Below are 6273 nucleotides of genomic sequence, written 5' to 3'. Positions count from 1 at the left end.
GCTTATTCCGCCTGGGGCAAGTCCTGGCCCTCACAATAAGCAGGCGTTCCGGTCGCACAGCTCTGTGGGGCTCTCCGACCCGGGGAACCTATAATTTAGCCCGGGGTCTGTGTGGATACCAGGCTCCGAATCCGTTTGACACCCGCATCTTCCTCCGCCAGCTAGCCGCGATCAAACACTCCCTCAGTCCGGACTTGCTGCCTCCGCCTCTATCCTGATGAGGAGGCTCCATCACTGTGTGCGTAATTGCGTGTTCGTGTGCAAGTGTGTGTGTGTGTGTGTGAGAGAGAGAGAGAGAGAGAGAGAGAGAGAGAGAGGAGAGACCGGTGCTGAGGAGGAAGGGGACGGGGAGGAGATAAGAGCCGTGCGGGGGTAGCGGGGGGAGGAGCGTGTGGTGGCTTTTAGTATCGGGTGGAGGCTTCACCCGGTACTAAAGGGTGGGAGGTCCACTCGGTACTAACCTTTAGTACCGGGTGGAGCTTCACCCGGTACTATAATGTGTGACCTTTAGTACCAGGTGGAGCTCCCACCCGATACTAAAGGGGGTCACGGGGTCCTCCTCGGGGTCTATCCGTTAGGTCCGGTACTAATGTTCACATTAGTACCAATCTAAAATGCAACCGGTATTGAGTCTTGGGATGAAAGGCTATTTCTCTGGTAGTGATTACTTGTGAGCCCGGAACGAACTGGCTACTGATTTTTCAGTCACATTGTTGACTTTTTAGATAAATCTGGCCAACGATTACAATAATTCTTAGACTCCAAATCTCGAAACTGAGGAACACACAAAAATAAGATCGAAAGTTAGACGGCTACAAAAGAGTTAGAAAGATTAAGCTTCCTACTTTTTCTATGTCCTTACTTCAAACCTGCTTGGATCTTGTGCAGCACTTCTATGTCCTTACTTTAAACTCGCTTTGTTTCTTGTGCAGCAGCAACTCTTCATTTTGATAGAAATGTACATCATTGATAGAAACGCGCAAGATATACATTCCAGTACATGAGTGCCTGAATTTCTTGTAAAATGAAGGCTGATTATGTGCTCGTGTTAAATGGACGTGCTTCTAGTGGTGTCAGCTATCAGCACGAGGGAGATCATGAGCCACATGCATAGTTAGTGGCGGTCGCCTTCTTCGATCTCTGGTCTGAATCACTCTTATCTGAACCCCGCAGCCTGGGATATGCGGCTAGGTAATACATCCAGCACATTTTGGTCAAACGGAGAGGAGAAAGAATCTGAGCTGAAATGTGTAATCTGTATAGTGGTAGGCATTGATATGACTAGAGATCAATATCATCGTCGATGAATCAGCGATTCAATTATACGAGATTGAATGCGATTACGTCTCTAACGAAACAGATAGAGATGGTGTTACTCTTGAGTGCACGTCTCGGTGACTATTATTCTAGATATAGGGTTTACTTAAAAAATTGGGTCTATCTCCTTGTAAAGTTGTTATTCGTTGGTCACATTTTTTGGACTACTACAATATTTTTATTCACTCCGGGACATTTTTCTCATGAAGCTAGAACACTTCTTAGCGGATTTTGTTTTCTTGGGAAATTCCCAAATTCAACTAGGTTTTCTGTAGGAGAACATTTTCTCGTTGAATACGATATTCACAAATTCAATATGGATGTCTGTTTAAGATTTGTACGCGATCCACACGTGGTTACTCGTACAGATAAAGCTTCCACGTCTCACTGTGGATGTCTGTTTCCCCCTTCTCGCGTCAATATCTGGTTTTGCTTTTCTAAGCACTTCTCAAATGGAGATCAGTAATGCACTCGATCTTTTTTATTGGTATCGACATGTGCTGTCATTTCTTTGAAGAACAAGGCCAGAGGGCTCTACCAAAGGGCTGACCAACAAAGTTTTTAGTGTGACTTTCAGTAACAACATGACAAAGACGACAATGACGAGCGAGTCAATGTATAGCACCGTACGTGCGTGTCATTCTCTCGTGACTTGTATCCATCTAGATGATATTCTCACAAATGCACACATGTTGCAATAGTTTAACTTTAGGCATCCAGATGATACTCTCATCACGGGGTGTGCAACGAAGTTATATACTCATCTTATTGGTTTAACAAATTAACATGGGGCACCTATCCTGAATACGAATGTATGGCATCTATTCATAAAAAAGGTGGACTGACTAAGAAGTACGAACAACACTAAGGAAAAACAATTTCCATAATTTTTTTATGTGAATGTCGATGATTTTCCATGTTCTCTTAGTTTTTAAAATTAATCTCAAAAAGTTTTCCCACAATTTTCCAATGCAAAAAATTAGTAAATGTTTTTCAAAAAGCTTGGGAAGAAATAATTTTAGATTATTTTGGAAACATTTCTCGAAAAAAGTTTTGGAAAACAATTGTAGAAAAATGGAAGATACTTTGATTATTTTTAATTTTAGCTTGTAAAAAACTCTAGAATAAAATTTTCTAAAAGCTTTTTGAAAATAAAGTTTATAAAAAAGAAATATGGGAGAATTACATATGCTTTTCTCGAAGGTCGGAAAAACCAGCCAATTAGCACACCCGTGAAGCACAGATATGGTGCTAGTGTCAAAACAAATTTTATTGGTCATCAATCCCATTAGTTAGCACTTCTTCCCAAAAATTCATGGTAGGGTCTCATAGTTATGCAGATCTTACAAGAATGTAAGCAAAGCACTATATGTGTCATGCTCACACCATGTAGTAGAAATGCACCCCTTTTTGGTAGTGACGTGCCGTCGTTTCTTTGAAGAACAAGGCGAAAGAGCTAACCAACGAAGTGTTTGTCTGAGGGATTTTCAGTCACAACGATGACAAAGACCAATCAACGTGTAGCATTGTGATGAGTGTTTTAAACAAAACATAAGCTGGTAATGATCGCCTTCTCTTTCTTTTATGAATGCTCTATCTGTTCCTAGATACATGCTAATCCGGTCTTTAATCTTTCCGGATCCTTTAAGAAGCAAGAGTTTAGGTTGGTTTTTTAGTAGAGCTTTGCGATATATGGTACTCCAAACTAACTACAAACCATCCATTTAAATAGATCTGGATAATTTCTTCCGTCGCTAAGATTATTTTACCCTATTTTCTTCCATTGCCACGTCAATAATGACAATTTTTTTTGTTTCAAAGATTATTTGTTACTCAAACAATGGGAACTATCATAAGAATTCTTGATTAATAACGGGTAAAGCATCTAGTTGTATGCATTGTTCACTCCAAATGGGCAGTCTAATCACAAATTGAGTGAAGATGACCGAGGACTTCTCTATAAAACGATGAGTAGTATCTTTTTAATAAGAGCCAGGACCATAATCTTGGTAGGATTGTAGAGGCAACCACCACGCACGGCGGTTTAAATCCAAAAGTTCACACTCTCCTATTTTATACTCAAAGAAAAAAAAAAGGGAGAGTGTGGACTACATCAAAGATCTGGTGCCGTTTTCCCCTCAAGTCAGTAAAGGCTATGCAAGTGGACGATGATAGGGAGACTTCAGACTTTCGTTCACTCCTCTTGTTAGACTTTCAGACCTTGTTTAGTTCCCAATTTGGAAGTGGCAAAATTGACATTTTACCATAAATGCGCAACTATAGCATTTCGTTTGTATTTGTGAATTATTGTCCAAACATTGACTAATTAGACTCAAAAGATTCGTCTCGCAAAGTACAATAAAACTGTACAATTAATTTTTAATTTCGTCTATGTGATGGTGAATCTTCTTTTTCATAGTACCAAAGTTGGAAATTTGGGGTAACTAAACATGACCTCATTTCATTTGGGCCATGAGCAATGTACAAAGATCGAGTGATCCTTATGCGTGGATCCAGTCTTTTAGCCTATTTCTACCCCAAACCACACATGGGCTTTAGGGGTAGGGCCCATTAGCACATGAAGCAGTTCCTTCTCCGTGCGCTCGCTCTCCTCTCCCCGTTCTTTCTTCCTCCGCACCGCCGCTCATCTCTGCCTTGCGCTGCTGCCCGTCCCTCCCTTCTGCCGACGCCGACCATCCTTCGATCTACTCCAAATCAGCCTTCCACCGCCCAAATCGAGCCCCGAGCCCCTCCCATCTTGATTCCCCCACGCGGAAGAGGGAAGAGAGATTCAAGGGGGGCCGATTTGGCCAGGCCGCCTCCATGGCCGCCGCCCGTCCCTCCCTTCCGCTGACGCCGGCCATCCTTCGATCCGCTCTGAATCGGCCTTCCACCGCCTAAATCGAGCCCCAAGCACCTCCAAGTTGTCTTCCCCAAGCACGAGCATGGAGTGTGCCGCCGGCGTTGGGTTCAGCAGCAAGGGGAAGGGCGGGGAGGAGTGGAGGGGGGGCATACTAGACACCATGCTCTTGTGCCGTAAAAAAGATATATTATCGGTCACTAATCCAATTAGTTATCACTTGTGTTTACAAAATCCATGGTAAGTAAGATCCCGTAATTATCCAGTTCCTCACTTGTGTTTACACTCCAAGAGAAAAGGAGAGTGTGGACTAGCTGGGACATGAAAGATCCGGCGCCGTGTCCTCAGGTCAACAAAGGCCATGCAAGTCCATGTTTGGTAACACTCCAAGTCCAACCAACAGCAGTGATAGGACGACTTCTGTGGTCGTCCAAGCATCTAGATGGCGATATTCTCATATACCAGGTTGTCTAAAGTTAGATGCTTCAGCTGCAATATAATATACGCAAATTAGAGACTTGTGTGTCATGCTTCGGTTCAGGCCTTCCACATCCTAACCACCACAACAATCAAGTAGAGCGTGTACGTGTGTGCCATACACGTCGCAAAGGAATGTGACTGCCATTTCGCAAAGTAAAAAAGTGCCAAGTGAGAGTGGCAGGTTTCGAAATGACATACTACTCCATTCCAAATTTGACTTTTCAAAAAACATATATTTTAGTATCTATACACAGTTTTAAGCGATCTATTATTTGAAACTGAAGGAGTATTTGTTTCCCCGACATTTAGACGTCTCGTTCGCGGTCAAAAGGGTTACTACCAATACCTTAGGAAACCAAATTTGTCGAAGACTCGCAAACGAAAAACACAGAACTACCAGTACTCTTGTATGCAGGGAACATAGTTCAATTCTCTTGCACAAATACTTCACGAACCATGATAATCCACATCAAATCGAACAAGACCCGTGGAACTCAAACCACGGTAGCAAGGACGCCTCACTGATTGCCATCGCCAGCAACGGGTAAACTACTCCCTCCGTTCCAAATTATAAGTCATTCCAACTTTCTTGGAGAGTCAAAGCATCTCAAGTTTGACCAAATTTATACAATAAAGTGCTAACATTCATGATATCAAATAGGTGCCATTAGTTTTTTCATTAAATATATTTTCATAGTATATCTATTCGGTGCCATAAACTTTTGTGATTTTCTCTATAATTTTGGTCAAACAGAAAATGGTTTGACTCTCCAAGAAAGTTGGAATGACTTATAATTTGGAACGGAGGGAGTACTGTACCTCCTATCACCTTAGCAACAAGATCCTCCCCGCAGCGATGGCCTCGCTGGATTTTTTTTATATACTTAAGGACTTGATTATATTAATATAATAAAAACAGAGTACAAAGTTTTGAGATCTCCCATCCCAAATGAAGCTGTAGCTTCTGAGCTACTACAAAAGAGTCAAACAGATGACTCAAGTAAAAGCACTTAATCGCATGGGTACTTGGTCTAAAATCCCGAATCCTGCACTTATGGTGGAGCAAGCATAGGTGATATCTCCAATGGGGCGTTAGGCCAAGAGATGGCCACGCCAGAGACATCGAGGGTCCTTTATGTTGCACTCCGATAGTACAGCCGGTGCTCCCCTCGGCTATCTAACCGGCTCGTAGATATTGGTTGTGCTTCACCGGACTTACGGGGTGTTTGAATATCAGGGGCTAAACTTTAGCCCTATCACATCGGATGTTCGGATGTTAATTAGGAGGACTAAACATGAGTTAATTATAAAACTAATTGCAAAACCCCTAAGCTAAATCGCGAGATAAATCTATTAAGCCTAATTAATCCATCATTAGCGAATGGTTACTGTAGCACCACATTGTCTAATCATGGACTAATTAGTCTTAATAGATTCGTCTCGCGATTTAGCCTAAGGGTTGTGCAATTAGTTTTATAATTAGTCTATATTTAATACTTCTGATTAGTGTCAAACATCCTATGTGACAGGAGCTAAAATTTAGTCTAGGGGAGCCAAACACCCCTTTAAGAATATTACTCTGCTCTTATCGACGTTAAATTGAGGACCAGCATCGA

This window comes from Setaria italica, chromosome II (assembly GCF_000263155.2).
Source record: "Setaria italica strain Yugu1 chromosome II, Setaria_italica_v2.0, whole genome shotgun sequence".
In the NCBI taxonomy this organism is placed as follows: domain Eukaryota; kingdom Viridiplantae; phylum Streptophyta; class Magnoliopsida; order Poales; family Poaceae; genus Setaria; species Setaria italica.
Note: the sequence above shows the minus strand (reverse complement) of the source record.